The sequence below is a fragment of the Chiloscyllium plagiosum genome, unplaced genomic scaffold, assembly GCF_037043375.1.
Source record: "Chiloscyllium plagiosum isolate Xiang-an unplaced genomic scaffold, Cpla_swu_hap1 HiC_scaffold_48, whole genome shotgun sequence".
In the NCBI taxonomy this organism is placed as follows: Eukaryota; Metazoa; Chordata; class Chondrichthyes; order Orectolobiformes; family Hemiscylliidae; genus Chiloscyllium; species Chiloscyllium plagiosum.
In genome coordinates, this window is record NW_028270186.1 from 4,418,664 (window position 1) to 4,438,205 (window position 19,542).

Here is a 19,542-nt window from a genome sequence, read left to right on the forward strand (position 1 = left end):
ACATGCTATAGGTTGACCCACATTGCCCTGATAGGAAATTCTAGGATTTTGACCCAACATTATTCTCAGTTGGAATACCGCGACTTGCTTTGATCTTCTCACATGATGAGGAATTCTGAACTTCTGAAATAATTTAAGAGACAGCAGCAGAACAAGTGTTCAAATGGAAACAACTGAATTGAGTAGTTCAGCAAAACAAGTGGAATCTGTCCACTTCGGAGAAGCATATCCTTGTGAATCATTTGATTTAAATTTGTAAATTTTCAAATGAAAAAATAATTTCATCAAAAATGATTACAGCAGGCCCAGGAATCAAGTTACATTATGCAAACTAAGAGCTGTGGCACATACCAGGAGATGATTCTTCTCCAACAGTGAAGTGGAATTGATTGCCAGTGTATGTCGTGAAAACGGCAGTTCAGCACACGATCAAAAAAGCTGAAACTGTTTCCATTTGGCACTGGGGTTATTTCTGACAAGATCATCTGAAGTATGAATCAGAGTCAAAATGATCTTTCAGACAAATTTTGATTGCTTAAGCGTACTCTGGATATTTCTTTGCTTCACGAATTGACCTGGAGTGCTACTTATCTCAATTTTCAACTCTCCCAGTTGGTTGTATGGGTCCAAGTAGGGTGTATAAAACATGTATTTGTTGCAAAAGTCATCAAGTGTGCTGGAAAGACTGGAGGGAACCAGCATTTCTTATCGTGTCCAACATTTCTGGAAACAATGTATTTCACAATGTACATTTTCAGACAGTTTGGACACAAACAATGAAGATGGTTGCAGTTTGAAGTCAACTATCTTAGCCCTAGTACATCCTCGGGATAGTGTCCTAGGCCCAATCAGCTTCAGCTATTTCATCGATGACTTTCCCTCCATCATAAAGTCAGAAGTGGGGGAGGTTCGCTGATGATTGCTCAATCTTCAACATCATTCATAACTCCTCAGAAATTGAGGCGTGTCATGTGTATTTGCAACAAAATGTGGACAGTATCCAGGTTTGGCTTTCAAATCATTCGAGGAAAAATTAGAACAATTAGAGCAGAGAATATTAAGAAGTGACCTTATTGAGCTATTCAAAATTATGAACAAATTTGACAGAGTAAAAATGTAAGTTATGTTTCCACTTGTTGCTATGTCAGTAAATCAAGGTCACAATTTCAAGATTGTCAGTGAAAAAAATAGGAATGAGTGAGTTGTTTGGATTTGGAATGCCCTGTCCAAGAGAGAAGAGGAGGCAGATTCCATAGGAGGATTGAAAACAAAAGGTGAAAATATATTTGAAAGTAATGAAGTTAGAGGGCTATGGAAATGGGCTAGAGAGTGGGACAAGCAGGAAAACTCTTTTGGGATCTGGTACAGACAGGATGGGTTGAAGGTTGTTGGGTCACCAACGAGAGACTATTAAATCATTACTTCATGACATTCAATTATATCACCGTTACTGAATCCTCCACTTTAGTCAACATCCTGGAGGGTCCAAAAAGCAATAGCTGGATAAACTCAGCAGATCTAGCAGCATCTGTCAAAAGAAAGCAGAGTCAACGTTTTCGGTCCACTGACCCTTCTTCTGTTCTCAAGTAGCATTGCTGGACTGAAATACTGACTCTGCTTTCTTTCCACAGATGCTGTCAGACATGCTGAGTTTCTCCAGGTATTTCTGTTTTTGTGTCAAATTCCATCATTGTTTTGAAGCTGGAAGTTACCATTGGCTAGAAATGGAACTCGACCTGCCAACAGAAATACTGTGGCTACAAAAGCAAGTTAATGACTAGGAATTTGACAGCGTCTAACTCACCTCCTAACTTCTTGAAGCCTGTCCAGTGACAGAACACTCTTCATGTGCCTAAATGTGTGCAGCTCCAGTAATACTCAATAACAGCCAAGTAGGACAAGGGTAACACATCCATGTGAACACCACAACCCACAAGTCCCCCTCTAAATTTCACATAATCCTGAGCTGCAACTATATGCTATTCCTTCACTGTCACTGGATTAACATCCTGGAACTACCTCCCAAACAACAGTCAGTGTCACTGCACCATATGGACTGAAGCATTTCAATAACTTACCACTACCTTCTCCATAGCAATTAGAAAAAGGCAACAAATGCTGGATTGCAAGTGACACACACGTCCTGGCAAAGAGTATTTTTAAAAGGCTAACATGGCATTTTTAAAATACAATAACTGTTGTAAAGTAGCTAAAGAGGCACTGAAATCATGATAGCCATTGCCAGGACGTGAAGTCACTTGAAATCAGGAAAGTATGTTTAAAAAACTGTTGTTAGTTCTTTTTCTTTCATACCACAAACGTGCATTGTATTCCAAAATGCAATATGCCCTCTCTCAACTCGTTCAGACAATTAGGATTTCACTGCACTGCCTAAACCCCAAGGCTGCAATGGAGTTTAAGAGACCATCTCTGCTGCATGCTATTTCAATACTATTTATTTCCTTATTAACATTGTCATGGAAACTGCCGAAGAGATGATAAGGAATTCAACTGCAACAGCATAAATGTATAATCTGATCCTTTGAAATTTCTTAGTTTATTTCCACGATTGATGATCATATCAAGGGGAATGGCATGAGGGATATCTATTTTGTTGAACAGTACTTTTGTAGAAAACACCAGAGGACACATTTTATTCATGATTAAATGAGATCCTTAACTGGCCTATAATACTGTTCAACCAAAGTTTTGAGGAGGTGACAAGCAGTGTTAAAGAGCAGAATGCCATGCAAATTGTCTGCACGGATTTCAGTGAGGCTTTTGTCAAGGTCCCACCAAGTTGGCTAATCATAAAGCGAACGTAAAAAAAGTTTGATCCATGGGTGAATGGCAAATTGGTGCCACAATACCAAAGAAAATGACTGATGGGTGCTTTTGTGATTTGAAGACTGTTACCAATATGGTTCCTCAGGACCGAATGCTCAGTTTTTTTTGAGTTGTATTAAGGCTTAAAGATTTGGATCATAACAGAAATTCCAAATAATGTCAAAGTTGACAAAGTGATTGACTGCAGTGAGGAAAACTTCAGATTACATCAAGATGGTCTGGTCACCTGGACAGAAGGTAATGTATTTTGGGTACTGCATCGCGAAAGGAAAAACACCACAAATAGTCGGATACTGAGAAGTCTGGAGAAATAGATGTACGTTCACAGATAACAGGTCAGACAAAGGTATACAGTCTGCTTTCCTTTCCTATGTGAGGCACAGAATATAAGTTCTGCTACAACTGCATTCAACAACAGCTCGATCATAACTTGAGAACTGTGCACAGTTCTGGTCACCACATTGTCTGCGAGATGAGATTATGAGGGAGGATGCAAAGCAAACTTGCCAGCATGTCGCCAGAAGTTCACAATCAGCAAATATTGTATCAGCTTGGGTTGTTTTCTGATAAACAGACAAGAATTATTTGAGGTGCAAATAATAATGGAGTGCCCAGTTAGATAAAATAAGATGAACTCCCTTCATGAGCGATCAAAACCTATGGATGTGGATTGAAAATATCAGGCCAAAGAATTACAGAGATGAGATGAGCTACATTCCCTCAAATTCTGCTATGGAAGCCTGCAATGTTTGTGCTTGGCAAGGACTTCTGTGACCCAAAGACAATGTGTCCACACAGAAATCAGCCAGTCTGCTGTGTGCACAGATCCTCCGAGTGGCTGCACAGCTTAAAGAGAATGTTGGAACTGAGGAAGTAAGTTTTCACTTCGAGTGACAAACTCCTGGAACTCACCCAAAAGAATGGTGGAGCCAAAAACTGTCACCACATTTGAAAAGCAATTGAAAGAATGTGGAATTAGGATCGGTACCTCTGGCATGAACGCATTGAGCCAAATAACCTCTGGCTGAGTCATAAACATCACTATTCAAAGCCCAGAAGGCTCAAATCGAAAACTGTCTGTCTTTTGACACTGCAGAGATGAGTCACAGTATCATGGTTTTGCAGCATGCTATTTCATGGAAAGTGCAACAGGAGAAGGAAGCAAAACCAGTCATCTCCAGCTTTCATAAAATGAATATTATGAAGAGAGGATCCACCTCTCATGAACACCTTCTCTGCACCTAATAAAGACACTACATTGCACCAAATCCCTCCAAAGGGGAAGCAAGATACAGCTTGAAGACTAATTTAAAATAAACTTAAAGCATTGCATTTTTGGGTCAGCCAAACATCAACAAAGGATCATTCAACTGAAACAGGTTGCTGCTGAAGCAGATCGAGTTCAATCCAGGCAAAGCAGATGGAGCTCAATCCAGGCAAATGAGAGGTGATGCATTTTGGGAAGTCTAATTCTACAGCAAATTATACAGTAAATGGAAGAGCCTTGGGAAAAGTTGACGAGCAGAGAGATCTGGGAGTTCAGGTCCATTATACCCTGAAGGTTGCTGCACAGGTGGATAGAGTTGTCAAGAAGGCATATGGTATGCTTGCCTTCATCAGACGGGGTATTGAGTATAAGAGCTGGAAGGTCATTTTAAAATTGTCCAAGAAATTGATTCAGCTGTATTTAGAATACTGTGTACAGTTCTGATCGCCACATTACCAAAAGGATGTGGATGCTTTGGAGAGGGTGCAGAGAAGGTTTACGAGGATATTGTCTGGTATGGAAGATGCTAGCTATGAAGAGAGGTTGAGTAGGTTAGGATTGTTTTCATTAGAAAAAAGGAGATTGAGGGAGGACCTGATTGAGGTCTACAAAATCATAAAGGGTATAGACAGTGTAGATAGAAATAAGCTTTTTCCCCAGGGTGAAGAATTCAATAACAAGAGGTCAGGCTTTCAAGGTAAGAGGTGAAAAATTTAAGGTAGACACACACAGCAAGTACTTTACAGAGGGTGGCGGGTGCCTGGAACGCGTTGCCAGCAGAGGCAGGCACGGTAGATTCATTTAAGATTCGTCTGGTCAGATGCTAGGATCTGCCTGGAAAAAATTGGTCTTGTGAGGTACTAAACCATTTTAATTATACAAGTGTAATAATTACTCAGGAAATCTAGAAGCACTACACAATGCTTCATCCAGTGACAAAAATACCTCTTTATGAGCATCATTATGAGCACCGTGGGTGGCACGGTGGCACAGTGGTTAGCACTGCTGCCTCACAGCGCCAGAGACCCGGGTTCAATTCCCGCCTCAGGCGACTGACTGTGTGGAGTTTGCACATTCTCCCCGTGTCTGCGTGGGTTTCCTCCGGGTGCTCCGGTTTCCTCCCACAGTCCAAAGATGTGCAGGTCAGGTGAATTGGCCATGCTAAATTGTCCGTAGTGTTAGGTAAGGGGTAAATGTAGGGGTATGGGTGGTTTGCGCTTCGGCGGGTCGGTGTGGACTTGTTGGGCCGAAGGGCCTGTTTCCACACTGTAAAGTAATCTAATCTAATCTAATCAAAAATTTCGTTTTTGGGTGTTTACAATAAATATCTAAGGATACAAAAATGACAAAAGCTATGGGAACTTGGCTCTCGCAGACAAAAAGTGATGACAGTCCGAAGTTTCTGCTCTAGTATTATGTTGGTATGTATTTGAACAAGTGATGTACACCAATTTCGTGCACCAAGTTTTAATCAATAATTACTGTTCACCTATTTACAGGTATCAGGAAGATGGATCTGAACACTGAAGGACAGTCAGTTGTGATACAACACGATAGTACCATTCGTGTGTGATCTCGCATTGTAAGAAAATCACGCAATAGCTGCATTTAAACTAATGGGACCAGAATCGCATTATAGCCCACACAGGTGAGGAAAGTTCATGTGATACAAACAACAGTCTAAATTCTTCAATTGTGTTAAAACCAATTAGTGTTGAGGAAACATGCATTCTAGCAGAATTGACCGTACATATGGAGAAATTTAACTTTTAAGTGCGACATATATCTTTAAAGAGCAATATAGTTGTAAATTCAGTATCTGTCTGGCAGAGCCCCACATGTGAACCCACAAAGTGTCACACTTGCATTAGGTTAAAGAAATTTCAAATAGAAAGACAAAACAGGAAGAATTAAGCTGAGGCCAACTCCCACACCTCCTCCCCCCTTATCCCTCTCAATCCCCATCCCCCAACTACACTGTAACCAGAGGTCTGTGCATGGTTAGTGACTCAATATGCTTGTGTGTTTATAACAGTTATTAAACTCTGATGCTGAAAGTAAAAGGTGAACTCTCGTTCTGAAGGCTGAAAGCCATGAGCCATCAAAAGGAATGAAGACAAAAGAATTTCAACCAATGTAAAAAGCCTGGAAATTTGAAACTAACCGTTCAACTATCAAAATCAATACAATCAAATCTTTCCAAACTAACAACATTCGACAAACTGCACATACAGACTGATCACATATCGTTGTTATCATTTTTTTCCTAATCTGTGTCTTATGTCCTCTTAGTATTTCTCCTCACAGTTAGTAAATAATAAATTCATAATTTGTTAGTTCAACAAGCATTTTTAAATTCATTCCTTTCAAAACATATGTTCATTTAATTTGAGAGAAGGTTACCCACAATTGAACGGATCCTTGTCTAAATTAACCTTGCTGAGATAAACTGAAGCAGTCAAGTGAACAAAGGAGGGGAAGCAGCTCATTATTAGTGACTCAGAATCTTAACAATCTGAAGTATCTTCTCTGGAACTGTCATAAATTGGGGAACCTTACCCAGCAATTTGTCTTAACACAGGTGACATCACCCTTGCTACTTGTTCAAACAGTTCATGCCAGTCCCATTCCAAATTAAGCATTCAACTCCAGCAACATCATACTAAAACTGGCAACAAACAATTGCAGGAAGGCAGCACAAGATGGTGTCATTGTTCCTCACAATGGGACAGTGTCAGACCTCTGCTCAGTGCCCTCTGTTGTTGTGGTTGAGGTAGGAGTACAGGACTAGATAAGATCATGTAGACGATTATGCGAACAAACCTCCATCCCATTGAACTTTGGCCGTGGAAAAACCTGCTACAAAGATTTCCACATTTTCTAACCATATTGTGAGCCTGTTTCAAAACAATGTTGCCAGAATAACAGAATTACATTTAAAAAAAGGGCTATTTTGGTTGTCATTCAGGTTTTGGCATACAGTGCTAAAATAGATGATAAATCACATGATACCAGAGTATAACATCAACTTTAATTATGTTAAGAATTTGTACTGCAGTGCCATTTTGGCTTTTACCATGCCAGACTTAATTCTTACTCTTTTTATGAACAAATTGAGGTCTTTACCATCAGTGATTACGCAGAAGTTAATATGCATCTCTCACACTTTCTCTACCCGATGGCAGTCCCTGTAGCTTTCCTCCAAGTCTTTCACAGGTTTACATTACTGAAAACAGACTTCTCACGTCACAACTTTTCTGCATAGCGCCACATACCTACTTTCCATGATTTCTGGCCTTGACATCTGTGGCATGAACATATTTGCTGTTACATACACCAAAGCATCTTTTACATTTCATAAAACAATGATTTAAATAAGAAACTCAAAACTGCTATAAAAATTGTATTAACAAATTGTATTCCAATTATTTTGTTTCTGAAAGATAAATGTAAACTTTAACTGTGCTTTAAAATGTTATGAATAAATTAATTTTTGTTGACCAAGTAATATGATCTGGTTTGCCTATGAATCATCCTCACAAATTAGTACATTATGATTGGTCTTCGAATCTGGATATGCATCAGCCATAATTTGTTTGTGCACCTGCCAGGCCCACCTTTTTAGGATTCCACAAGGCTTAATTCTCAGCAATCCAGAATCCATCAATCGTGTAATGCAGATCCTACAAAAACTTTTCATCAGCTGGAACTGCCAGTTCAGTACATTTGCAGAAGAATTTGAGAAAATTACGTTCACTGTGGATTTCAATCCTGTAATCAATCATTCATAAGGCCACTCCATGAAAACTCAGTCTTGATTAATCGCAGAGTTAACTTCAAGATCTGGAGGATAATACTTTGCAACCAGATAGTTGAGTAGGACTTCGATACAGTTCTTGTAGCTTATGGTTTTACCATTCTGCAACTTCCTAATAATCAGAACCAAGAACCGAGAGGGGAAAAGCTGGTTTAAATTCATTTAGTTCTACTTCACATGCTTTTCTTGGACCGAAAAAAAAGGTCAGTGATGATAGCTTTGGAGGATTTTACTGGTTGCATCTTGGTTAGCCGGTTTAATAAAACTGAAGAAATGGGAAGAAGTTAATATAAGAGAGTTGCATTATTGTTCCAGAATATAGTTTTGCACCATAATTTAACCACAATGTTATATGTTTTGAGGTCACTCAGCTGAAATCAACTTCATTGAAGAAGAAAACCAAATCCAATGCTTTTTTTAAACTTTTCTGCACTTTTACTTCAAGTCACTGATACATAAACATAATCAGGGTTAAGGAAACATTGTGCTTTGTTTTCTTTGTGAAGATTGTTTATGAAGTTCAAAGCAGACATCAATATAAATCTAATCCTGTTGAAATGGTGTCATGGTGCAATAGAATTTAACACTTTTTCCTTGTGGCTCGAGCTTCTTAACTATTCAGTCACTTCTCTCCAACCACCCAGAGTACCACCTGCTTCCCTCTCGAAGAATTTTTAATTTCCATGTTCAGACATGTTACAGTACATGTCTAGAACTGATTGGATTGACTATCACTGTGCAACAAGATCTCTGGAGCTAATATACCCAGAGCATTCGCCTGGATTTGTGAATTACTAAGCCAGTGACATTACTATTATATCACCAACTGCTTCTCAAATATTTTTTCTTAATCAAGCCTCTATGGCATACCTCTATGGCATGTGGGACTTGAATCTGGAAATTCTGGCCAAGAGGGCTGGACACTACCACTATCATAGAATTATAGAATCCCTACAGTGTGGAAACAGGCTATTTGGCCCAACAAGACCACACCGACCCTCCGAAGAGTTCCGAAACCAGACATATTCCAATACCCTATTACTCTACATTTCCCCTAACTGACACATCCCTGAACACTGTGGGCAATTTAGCATGGCCAATTCACCTAACTTACACACCTTTGGACTGTGGGAGGAAACCAGAGTACCCAGAGGAAACCCACACAGACATGAGGAGAATGTGCAAAGTCCACACAGTCACCCAAGGCTGGAGTCGAACCTGGGTCCCTGGCGTTGTTGGGCAGCTATTGCTAACCACTGAACCACCCGCAAGATCCTTTATTTTGGGCAGTCACATGATTAATTAACTCCCATAAGCAGGATTAACTCTTGCTGTTCTGCCAGCAGGAAGTAATACCATAACTGCAGATTTCATTCGGTAAATAATAAATGGAGAAGATATCATTTTTTGCAGTTGGCACCAGAATACTCACTGGAAAATTCCTTATTTAACAGTATTTGATTGTGTCCATAAGAACATATGTCGGATATGCAATCAGCTCTGTCCAAGACATCTTGAGCAGGACATTGTTTATTTCAGAGCATATTACCAACAATCAACAACACAATGCAGAGACCAAGTATTTGGAAGTGAGCAAAGAAACTTGAGATTACTTGAGACTGGTGAAAATGTTGCAGAGTTTGTTGCACACGTTCAGTCATTGAACTGATGCGCGTTGAAGTCTTATTATTGTTAGCAGATGGTTTTATTGAATGGTAATTTCTTGAAAATAATGTTTGAATTAAATAAGAATTTGTTCAATACGATAACATATTTAAAAACAGCTCAGTCTGCTTTAAAACATGAAAGGAGCGTCAAAATTTGGTTTGAATACTGGTCGCCTGCAGATAAAACTAAATTAATTCATTATTTTGTACAAGAAGATTTATTCATTCATCATCCCTTGCACAATCAGTAATCCTAATCACTTGTTCAAATTTTAATTGCCTGACCACATATGTTCAAGAAGAAAATCTGTTCCAAAGTTATAATTGTCAATAAGCGCGTCACCAGAGCTGTTCCACTCCCACACACCAAATCTTTATTTAATGAGGGAATTCCTGTCAAGCCTATGAGCATACAGAGTGCTGTTTTGTGAATGCCTCAAACATCAGGGTCCTAACGAATGTGGGAATGCTGATCAATATATCGAATTTTCTTTCTCCCAGACTTAATTCTATTCATTCCATAAAACTTTCCACAGCTTGTAATTCCTCCAGCCCATCTTTACATCTCAGTCACTCTCACCGTTTTTCAGACATCCCTTGAAAACAGCATTTCTGACTTTACATCTCCTCAGTAACTCAGTGACTAAAATCCTTAGCATGCCTTACTGCATTAAAAGCAATTGTGAAGATCAATTGCTTACTTATAGAAAACACCAATATTTAGTTTGACAGATTAGGTGTCTGATGTACAGAGAAACTGTATTGCACACAAGCAGTTTATGTTTGCAGCCTTATTGTCATGCTCACCACCAGTGACACAGTTCGAAAACACAAAATGCCCAAAATTGAAGGTGTGTTAATGATAGGGAGATGGTCTCAGGCTATATTGGGCAGAACAATGGCAGATGGAATTTAATCCTGCCATGTGTGAGGATAAAGCATTTTTGGAGGCATATTAAGGAAAGGACAAACTGAATAAATGCTAAATCCCTGAAGAATACTGACAAACAAAGGGACCTTGGTGTATAAGTCCACAGATCCCTGAAGGTTGAGAGTGGGGTACTGGAAAAGCAAGTAGGTCAGGCAGCGTTCCAGGAGCAGGACAATCGACGTTTCGGGCAACAGCCCTTCATCAAGAAATCCAGCACCTTACTCTTGACTCTGATCTCCAGCATCTACAGTCCTCACTTTCTCTTAGATCCCTGAAGGTGTCAGCACAGGTAGATCGCGTGATGATGAAGGCATATGGGGTGCTTGCCTTCATTAAGGGCGTAGAATACAGAAGCATGGAAGTTTTGTTGCAACTTTATGAAGCATTCTTTAGGCCACAGATGAAATATTGTATGCCGTTCTGGTCGCCATACTGTTGCAAGAATGCGATTGCACTGGAGAGGGTGTACAGGAGATTCTCCATAATGGTTCTGAAGAAGAATCACTGGACCCGAAAGGTTAACTCCATTTTGTCTCCACAGCTGTTGCCTGACCTGCTGAGTTTTCCAGCAATTTCCAATTTTGTTTCTCATTTCCAGCATCTGCCGTTCTTTGGTTTTTTTTCACCCGGATATTGCCTTGGATGGAAAATTTCTGGTATGAGAAGGGTCTGGATAGGCTAGGTTTGTTTTGCCTGGTGCCTGGGGGGCTGAGAGAGGATCCAATTGAGATATATGAAATTACGAGAAACACAGATAGCACAGATCATGACAAGTCTAAGACCAAGGGGCATAAGTTTAAGTTGTTTCAAAGGGATCTGAGGAATGAACACTTCTTTTCACCGAGACAGTGATAGAAATATGGAACATGCTACCTGAGAGGGTGGTGGAGCCAGGTACTCTCACAACATTGAAGGAGGATTTGGACGAGCACTTAAAATCCCAGGACATGATGGACAATGGACCAAGGTACATTGGATTAGGACAGTTTGGTGCATGTTGGTCAGCAGTGACGTGGTGGGCCGAATGATCTGTTTCTATGCTGTATGATTTTATGTCTCGAAAAAGTCGAAGGATGTCTAGCATCTGCAGTCCTCACTTTCTCCTAGAAGAACAACAAAACCAAGATGTGGAAATCCACACACATGTACAGGACTGTACTGAAACAGAGACATTTACCAAATGAATCCTCAGAAGATGTCCTCTGCTTATCCAAGTCAAAGAACTTTTTAAGGGGACTTTTGCTTGAAGAGATCAGGTGGGAAGAAGCACATTCCTCAACACTGTGAAAGTTGCAGAATGGGTCGGATCCAAGATGAAGCTGTCGTTCCACGGCCAAGTTTATGTCATTGTGAACCATGTCATGTAACATTTATGATCTTCAAAAAGACAGTGACACCCAATCCAAGCTAAAGCTAAAGCTAATCCTTCCTTTAAACTAGCAACAAGTGAAACCAAGGTCCAAGTGTCTTTTCATGTTCAGACCACAGTTCTGAATATCTGCTTTTGAGGATGGAATTAAACTCAAGCCCAGAGTTCAAATAAGACAGACATCTGCTATTGTTACCCCTCCCAATAAGAAAACAAAAGAACATTAATACATAACAAGACTATTAGACTCCTTCACATCCAGCATAATAGTTATTTCCCCATTGTGACATTTCATTGTGTTTTGAATAAACCCAACATTGAGATTCAAGTCTCTCCAAGTATTCGTTATTCATGAACTTGGCAAATCAGCAGTTGCAAAAGCAAACCTTTATTTTCTCTGAACAAAATCTTGCAATTCAAAATAGTTAAAAGTACTCAACACAGCAGTAATGATTATCCTATTATATCAGTTACACTCAAAATTAACCATCATGAAAATGTGACTGCTCCAAAAGATGGATCATACCACAATGTCAGCTAGTACCTTTCATACTAAAACTACACTGCAGTTAATGTTGATCTTAATAATCTAATTGTGAAAGCTCAAAGCCTTTTGAGAGAAGATATTTCAACTAACCCGCTTGTGAAAAAGTGCTTCTCGATTTCAATGCTAAATAGACAAACCATAATTTCAAATTATCAATTCCCTGACCAGTTTCTCTGGACTGAAATTTTCTTTCTTTCGGTCACATTTTTAAAATTGAAATCCATGACCTGTATTAACGTTTTTCTTATGCAATCTTGCGCTCTTCAACTGATTAAATGTGTGACAGTCTTGTAGAATTGTGCAGCAGGAAAAGCTTTGTACTATTCTTGCACTTGGTGTCAAAATTAAACCCAGCTCCACACCACATCTGGGACTGGAAGCCAGCAAATTTCCATCACACTCAGGTGCTCCAATATTATTCCTGAGGCAGAGTGCTGGTGTTGGACTAGGGTGGACCAAGTTAAAAATCACACACCAGGTTATCGTCTAACTGGTTTATTTGCAAGTACAAGCTTTCGAAGAGCTGCTCTTATGTCATGTAGCTTGTGGGGCAGGATCAGTGGTCACAGAATTTACTGTAAAACATACAACATAGTGTCATACAACTTGAACAAACAAAGATTGCTTTTAAGTCTTTAATCACTCAGAATGGGGATGCAGGTTTTGATTGATTAATATGTAAACCCCAGAACTTCTTTCAAGTCACAGTCCCGAGATAACTTAAGGTTTTTAAAAAAAGTGCCATCTCAACTCAGACAATGCATTAAAAGTGGAAGGTTAGAGTCTGTCTTTACTCCAATCTTGAGTTAGACTTGTTTTATTTCCAAAGTAGGAATATATAAAATGTCACATAGAGTGACTGCTTACAGATTGTATGCTTTTTGAACAAAATAGAATATATCTGCAAATGCAAATCTGCAAATTCACCCCATAGACTTCTGTGTGTGTGTGTTTGTATGTGTGTGGGAGAGAGAGAAAAAAAGTGTGTGTGTGTCTGTGCGCTTGATAGAATGTGCATGCAAGTGTGGCCCAGTATATACCTGTTAGAGGGTGTGCGTGTGAGTTTGAGTATATATGTGTCTGAGAGAGGGTCTGTGCGAGTATGATCATGCACAAGAGTGTGTGTGTATATGTGCTTGTGTTTAAGTTGTGTGTGTTTATAGTGTCGTGGGGTCCCTTGTAGTATAACATGAACCCAAGATCCCTGTTGAGGCCATATAAGCTACACAGTCTGCGCTACTGTCATCAGACACATCTCAACTCAAAAAATTCAACCAGACATATTAGGCATGACCTCTGACAAAGTCATGTTGATTACCCCTGATCAAACCTTTCCTCTCCAAATAGAGATTAATTCTCTCCCTCAGAATTTTTGTGTAAACTTTCCAAAACACTGGTCTATAGTTCCATGGTCTATCCCTCCCACTGTTCTTCAAAGGTGGAACCACATGAGATGACTGATGACTGGAAGCTCTCCCATTTCAGGACCCCTGTGATTTCCTCCCACAGCAACTCGATTAAATTAATTCAGACCTGGAGTTATGTCTACTTTGAAACCTGCTAAAATCTCCACTACCTGCTCACTTCCAATGAGAGACTGCTCAAGATCCTATTCTGGATCAGTGGTGCTGGAAGAGCACAGCAATTCAGGCAGCATTCGACGAGCAGCAAAATCGACGTTTCGGGCAAAAGCCCTTCATCAGGAATAAAGGCAGAGAGCCTGAAGCGTGGAGAGATAAGCTAGAGGAGGGTGGGGGTGGGGAGAAAGTAGCATAGAGTACAATAGGTGAGTGGGGGAGGAGATGAAGGTGATAGGTCAGGGAGGAGAGGGTGGAGTGGATAGGTGGAAAAGGAGCTAGGCAGGTCGGACAAGTCCGGACAAGTCCAGGGGACAGTGCGGAGCTAGAATCCTTACAGTACATATCTTCTTGAATTCTGGACCTCCATCCTCTTGTCCTGACCACAGACAGATGTGAAGTACTTGTTTAACACAATACCAAGTCTGCCATCTCTATGCACACATTTCCTACTCTTTCCCTGGGCATCCTCTTCCCCATGATATACTGACAGAATATCTTGGGATGCTCCTAAATCTTGCATGACACTGCTTTCTCATGCCTCTCTTCACTCTCCTAATTGCTTTCTTCGGTTGCGCTTGCGATATTCTACAAGGATCTCCATTGATTTACTCCTTTGTAACACTTGTTTTTCTTTTTTATCCGCTCCTAAATATTCCGAGACATCTCGGATTCTTTGGGCTTGTTGCTCTCCATTTCAGCCAAAAGGGAACATGATTGTCTTGTTCTCTCCCCAATATATTTGTCAATGTCCCCTGTGATTCTTCAGCACTCTTCTCCTCAAGCAGCTGATCCTAGTCTCCTTAGGCCAGACCCTACCTTATTATAATAAAATCAGCTGGATGTAGGTTTGCTCACTGAGCTGGAGGGTTTGTTTTCAGACATACCATCAGTGAGCCTCCAGATGAAGCACTGGTGGTATGGCCCGCTTTCTGTTTATGTGTTTAGGTTTCCATGGGTTGGGCATGCCAATTCCTGTGGTGATGTCATTTCCTGATCTTTTTCCCAGGGGATGGTAAATAGGATCCAAGTCATTGTTGAAGTTCCAAGTTCCAGTTGAAATGCCATGCTTCTAGAAATTCTCATGCATGTCACTGTTTGGCTTGTCCAGTCGAAGTGGTGACCTTCCTCATCTGTAAGGATACTAGTGAGAGCAGGTGATGTCTTTTTATGGCCAGTTGATGTTCATGATGTTCATGCATTCTGGTAGCTAGTTTTCTGCCTGTTTGTCCAATATAGTGTTTGTTACAGTTCTTGCAAGGTACTTTGCAAATGACATTAGTTGTGCTAGTTGTCTGTATAAGGTCTGTATAAGCTGCTGTTTTAGTGTGTTGGTGGGTTTGTGGGCTACCATGATACCAAGAGGTCTGAGTAGTCTTTTCCGAGATGTCTTTGCTGTGTGGGAGAGTGGCAAGGGTTTGTCTGCTTATTTGGGCTTGTTGCTGAGAAATCAGCGGACTGTGTTCACTGGGGACCCGTTCTTTCCGAATACATGATATAGATGATTTTCCTCTGCTCTGCATAGTTCTTCTGTGCTGCAGTGTGTGGTGGCTCGTTGAAATAATGTTGAAGTTCCCCATTGGCTGCTCGGTCCACTGCGAGATCTAAGAATGGCAGTTTGTTGTTGTTTTCCTCCTCTTCCGTGAATTTAATGCCAGTAAGGGTATTATTGATGGTGTTGAAGGTTTTATCTAATTTGTTTCATTTAGTGATGACAAAGGTGTGATTCACATAGCGGACCCAGTTTGGGTTGGCAGTGCTGTTTGTTTGAGTCTCTGCATTACTGCCTCTGCTAAGAGCCCTGATAGCGGAAATCTCATGTGTGTTCCTTTGGTTTGTCTGTAGGTTTTGATGTTGAAGGTGAAGTGGCTGGTAAGGCATAAGTCCAGTAACTTGACAATGTTGTCCTTGCTGAAGAAGATGGTGGCGTTTCGGATATGGGTCTTTGGTTCTTCTAATAATGTAGTCAGTGTTTCCTTGGGCAGGTTGATGTTGATGGATGTGAACAGGGCTGTTACGTCAAAGGAGACTATTATTTCATCCTCTTCTATCTTGGCGTCTTTGATGGTCTTCAGGAATTCTCTGGTGGCGTGGATGGAGCGGCAGGATAATTCTACGAAGTGTTTTAGTCTTTGGTTTACCTTCTTAGCCAATGTGTAAGTTGGTGTTCAGTCAATTCTGTGACTTTCACCTTGGTTATGGAGAGAGATAGGTGTGTGCAACAGGGCAGGTTTTACAACTGGGGGAAGGGTAAATACGATGCTGCAAGACAGGATCTGAGGAGCATAAATTGGGAGCACAGGCAGTCAGGGAAGGATGTCGTTGAAATGTGGAACTTTTTCAAGGAACAGATACGACATGTCCTTGATATGTATGTACCTGTCAGGCAGGAAAGAGATGGTCGTGTGAGGTAACCTTGGTTGACGAGGGAGGTTGAATGTCTTGTAAGGAGGAAGAAGGAGGCTTACATAAGGTTGAGGAAACAAGGTTCAGACAGAGTGTTGGAAGGATACAGGATAGCCAGGAGGGGGCTGAAGAAAGGGATTAGGAGAGCTAAGAGAAGGCATGAAAAATCTTTGGCGGGTAGGATCAAGGATAACCCCAAGGCCTTTTATGCATATGTGAGAAACATGAGAATGACGAGAACGAGGGTAGGTCCGATCAAGGACAGTAGTGGGAGACTGTGTATTGAGTCGGAAGAGATAGGAGAGGTCTTGAATTAGTACTTTTCTTCAGTATTTACAAATGAGAGGGGCCGCATTGTTGGAGAGTATGAAACGGACTGGTAAGCTAGAGGAGATACTTGTTAAGAAGGAAGAGGTGTTGGGCATTTTGAAAATCTTGAGGATAGACAAGTCCCCCGGGCCTGAAGGGATATATCTTAGGATATAACAGTTGGCAATAATCTTTTCGTCTTCACTGTCATGGGGGTGGTGCCAGGGGACTGATGAGTGGCAAATGTTGTGCCCCTGTTCAAAAAAGGGAATAGGGATAACCCCGGGAATTACAGACCAGTTAGTCTTACTTCGGTGGAAGGCAAAGTAATGGAAAGGGTACTGAGGGATAGGATTTATGAGTATTTGGAAAAACACTGCTTGATTAGGGACAGCCAGCACGGATTTGTGAGGGATAGGTCTTGCCTTACAAGTCTTATTGAATTCTTTGAGGAGGTGACCAAGCATGTGGATGAGGGTAGAGCAGTGGATGTCTTGTCCATGGATTTCAGTAAGGCATTTGATAAGGTTCCCCGTGGTAGACTTATGCGGAAAGTCAGGAGGCATGGGAGAGTGGATTGGATAGAGCCAGTTGGATAGAGAACTGGCTAACCGGTCGAAGTCAGAGAGTGGTGGTAGATGGTAAATATTCAGCCTGGAGCCCAGTTACAAGTGGAGTTCCGCAGGGATCAGTCCTGGGTCCTCTGCTGTTTGTAATTTTTATTAATGACTTGGAAGAGGGATTCGAAGGGTGGGTCAGTAAATATTTAGACGATACGAAGATTGGTGGAGTTGTGGATAGTGAGGCGGGCTGTTGTCGGCTGCAAAGGGACTTAGATATGATGCAGAGCTGGGCTGAGGAGCGGCAGATGGAGTTGAACCCTGTCAAGTGTGAGGTTGTCCATTTTGGAAGGACAAATAAGAATGCGGAATACAAGGTTAACGGTACGGTTCTTAGTAAGGTGGAGGAGCAGAGGGATCGTGGGGTCTATGTTCATAGATGTTTGAAAGTTGCCACTCTGGTGGATAGAGCTTGTAAGAAGGCCTATGGTGTATTAGGGTTCATTAGCAGAGGAATTGAATTCAAGAGTCGTGAGGTGATGTTGCAGCTGTATAGGACCTTGATAAGGCCACATTTGGAGTACTGTGTGCAGTTCTGGTCGCCTCATTTTTAGGAAAGATGTGGAAGCTTTGGAGAAGGTACAGAGGAGATTTACCAGGATGTTGCCTGGAATGGAGAATAGGTCGTACGAGGATAGGTTGAGAGTGCTAGGCCTTTTCTCATTGGAACGGCGAAGGATGAGGGGTGACTTGATAGAGGTTTATAAGATGATCAGGGGAATAGATAGAGTAGACAGTCAGAGACTTTTTCCCCGGGTACAACAGAGTGTTACAAGGGGACATAAATTTAAGGTGAAGGGTGGAAGGTATAGGGGGGATGTCAGGTATAGGTTTTTTACCAGAGAGTGGTGGGGGCATGGAATGCGCTGCCTGTGGGAGTGGCAGAGTCAGAATCATTGGTGACCTTTAAGCGGCAATTGGATAGGTACATGGATAGGTGCTTAAGCTAGGACAAATGTTCGGCACAACATCATGGGCCGAAGGGCCTGTTCTGTGCTGTATTGTTCTATGTTCTATGTTCTATTAGCAAGACTATGGGTCTGAGGGTGGCTCCTGGTTTGTGAATTTTGGGTAATCTGTAAATGCGTGGTGTGTTGGATCCATCTGGTTTCATTTTTTCTAAGTTAGTTTTATTTATTTCTCCAGATTTCTGAAGTTTTTTTTGAGTAGGGCTATGATTCGGTTCTGTAGTTGTGGGGTCAGATCTGTCGCCAATTGTTGGTAAGTGTTGGAAGCTGCAAATAGTGCATTCGCTTTCTCAATGTAGTCTCTGATTTAAAATGACTTTCAAGCGTCCCTTGTCTGCAGATAGGTTAACAATGTTTTTATCTTCTTTTAGTCTTTCTAGTGCTTTCCTTTCTTGTACATTGAGTGTGTTTCCTTCCTTTTTCCTGCTTAACATTGATGCGACTGTCTGATGGTTTCTTGGGTTTCTTTTGTGAGCTGGTTGCCTTTCAGTGTTGTTTCTCATGCTGCTAAGAAATCTTTCTTGACGCATCCTGGACGTTGTAATTTAATCCTCTTACTACGACAGCTTTTTCAGTGTCTGTTAAGGGTCAGTCAGATATGTTTTTCATCCATGCTTCTTGTGCTGTCTGTATGGTTATTTTTGTGTAAGTTTGTCTAGCTTTTTTTCTGCAGATCTAGTTTGTTTTATTTTCTGTTTTTGTTGCTGTTTAATGTCTATGGCTTGTTGTATTGTGTCTGTCCATTCATGGTCTGTTGCATCAGTGAGTAAAGAATTTAATGCGAAACTTCCCAGTTGTATTTACGGGGTCTGTTGTGGGTATCATTAATTTTCTCTCTGCGGCCGTTCTGCTCTGCTATTCTTTTGGCTAGTGGGGTGTTGAGGGGAGGTTTGCATTTCAGACATTTAGGTAGTACCTATTTCCTCAGGCATTCGTGCAGGAAGTACAGCTGTTTGTGGGTGGCGCTCTGTTGGATGGCATTGGTTTCCCATTTTCAGGCCATGTTTTAGCGTATTGCACCCATAGGTGTTAACAAATTTTGAGAAGATTTGTAGCTCAGGTTGAGGTTCTGGATGTATGTTTGCTCGCTAAGCTGGAAGGTTCATTTTCAGTCGTCTGAACATTCAGATATCCAGAACCTCAACCTGAGCTACAAATCTTTTCAAAACTCGCTAACAAAATCAGCCTTCCACCAAATTACAACCCACTTTTTCATA

General features: G+C 41.0%; 1 protein-coding gene and 1 long non-coding RNA gene across 11 annotated transcripts in view; one reads left to right on the forward strand and one right to left on the reverse strand.

Moving 5' to 3' along the window:
- Nucleotides 1-19,542, reverse strand: part of pebp4 (phosphatidylethanolamine binding protein 4) — a 553,891-nt gene that overhangs the window by 455,076 nt on the left and 79,273 nt on the right. The window lies entirely within an intron of this gene.
- LOC148135688 (uncharacterized) overlaps nucleotides 5,157-19,542 on the forward strand; it is a 246,480-nt gene continuing 232,094 nt past the window's right edge. The window contains exon 1 of the long non-coding RNA XR_015754876.1: nucleotides 5,157-5,256. This is a non-coding gene — a long non-coding RNA (uncharacterized LOC148135688). The remainder of the gene's footprint in view (nucleotides 5,257-19,542) is intronic.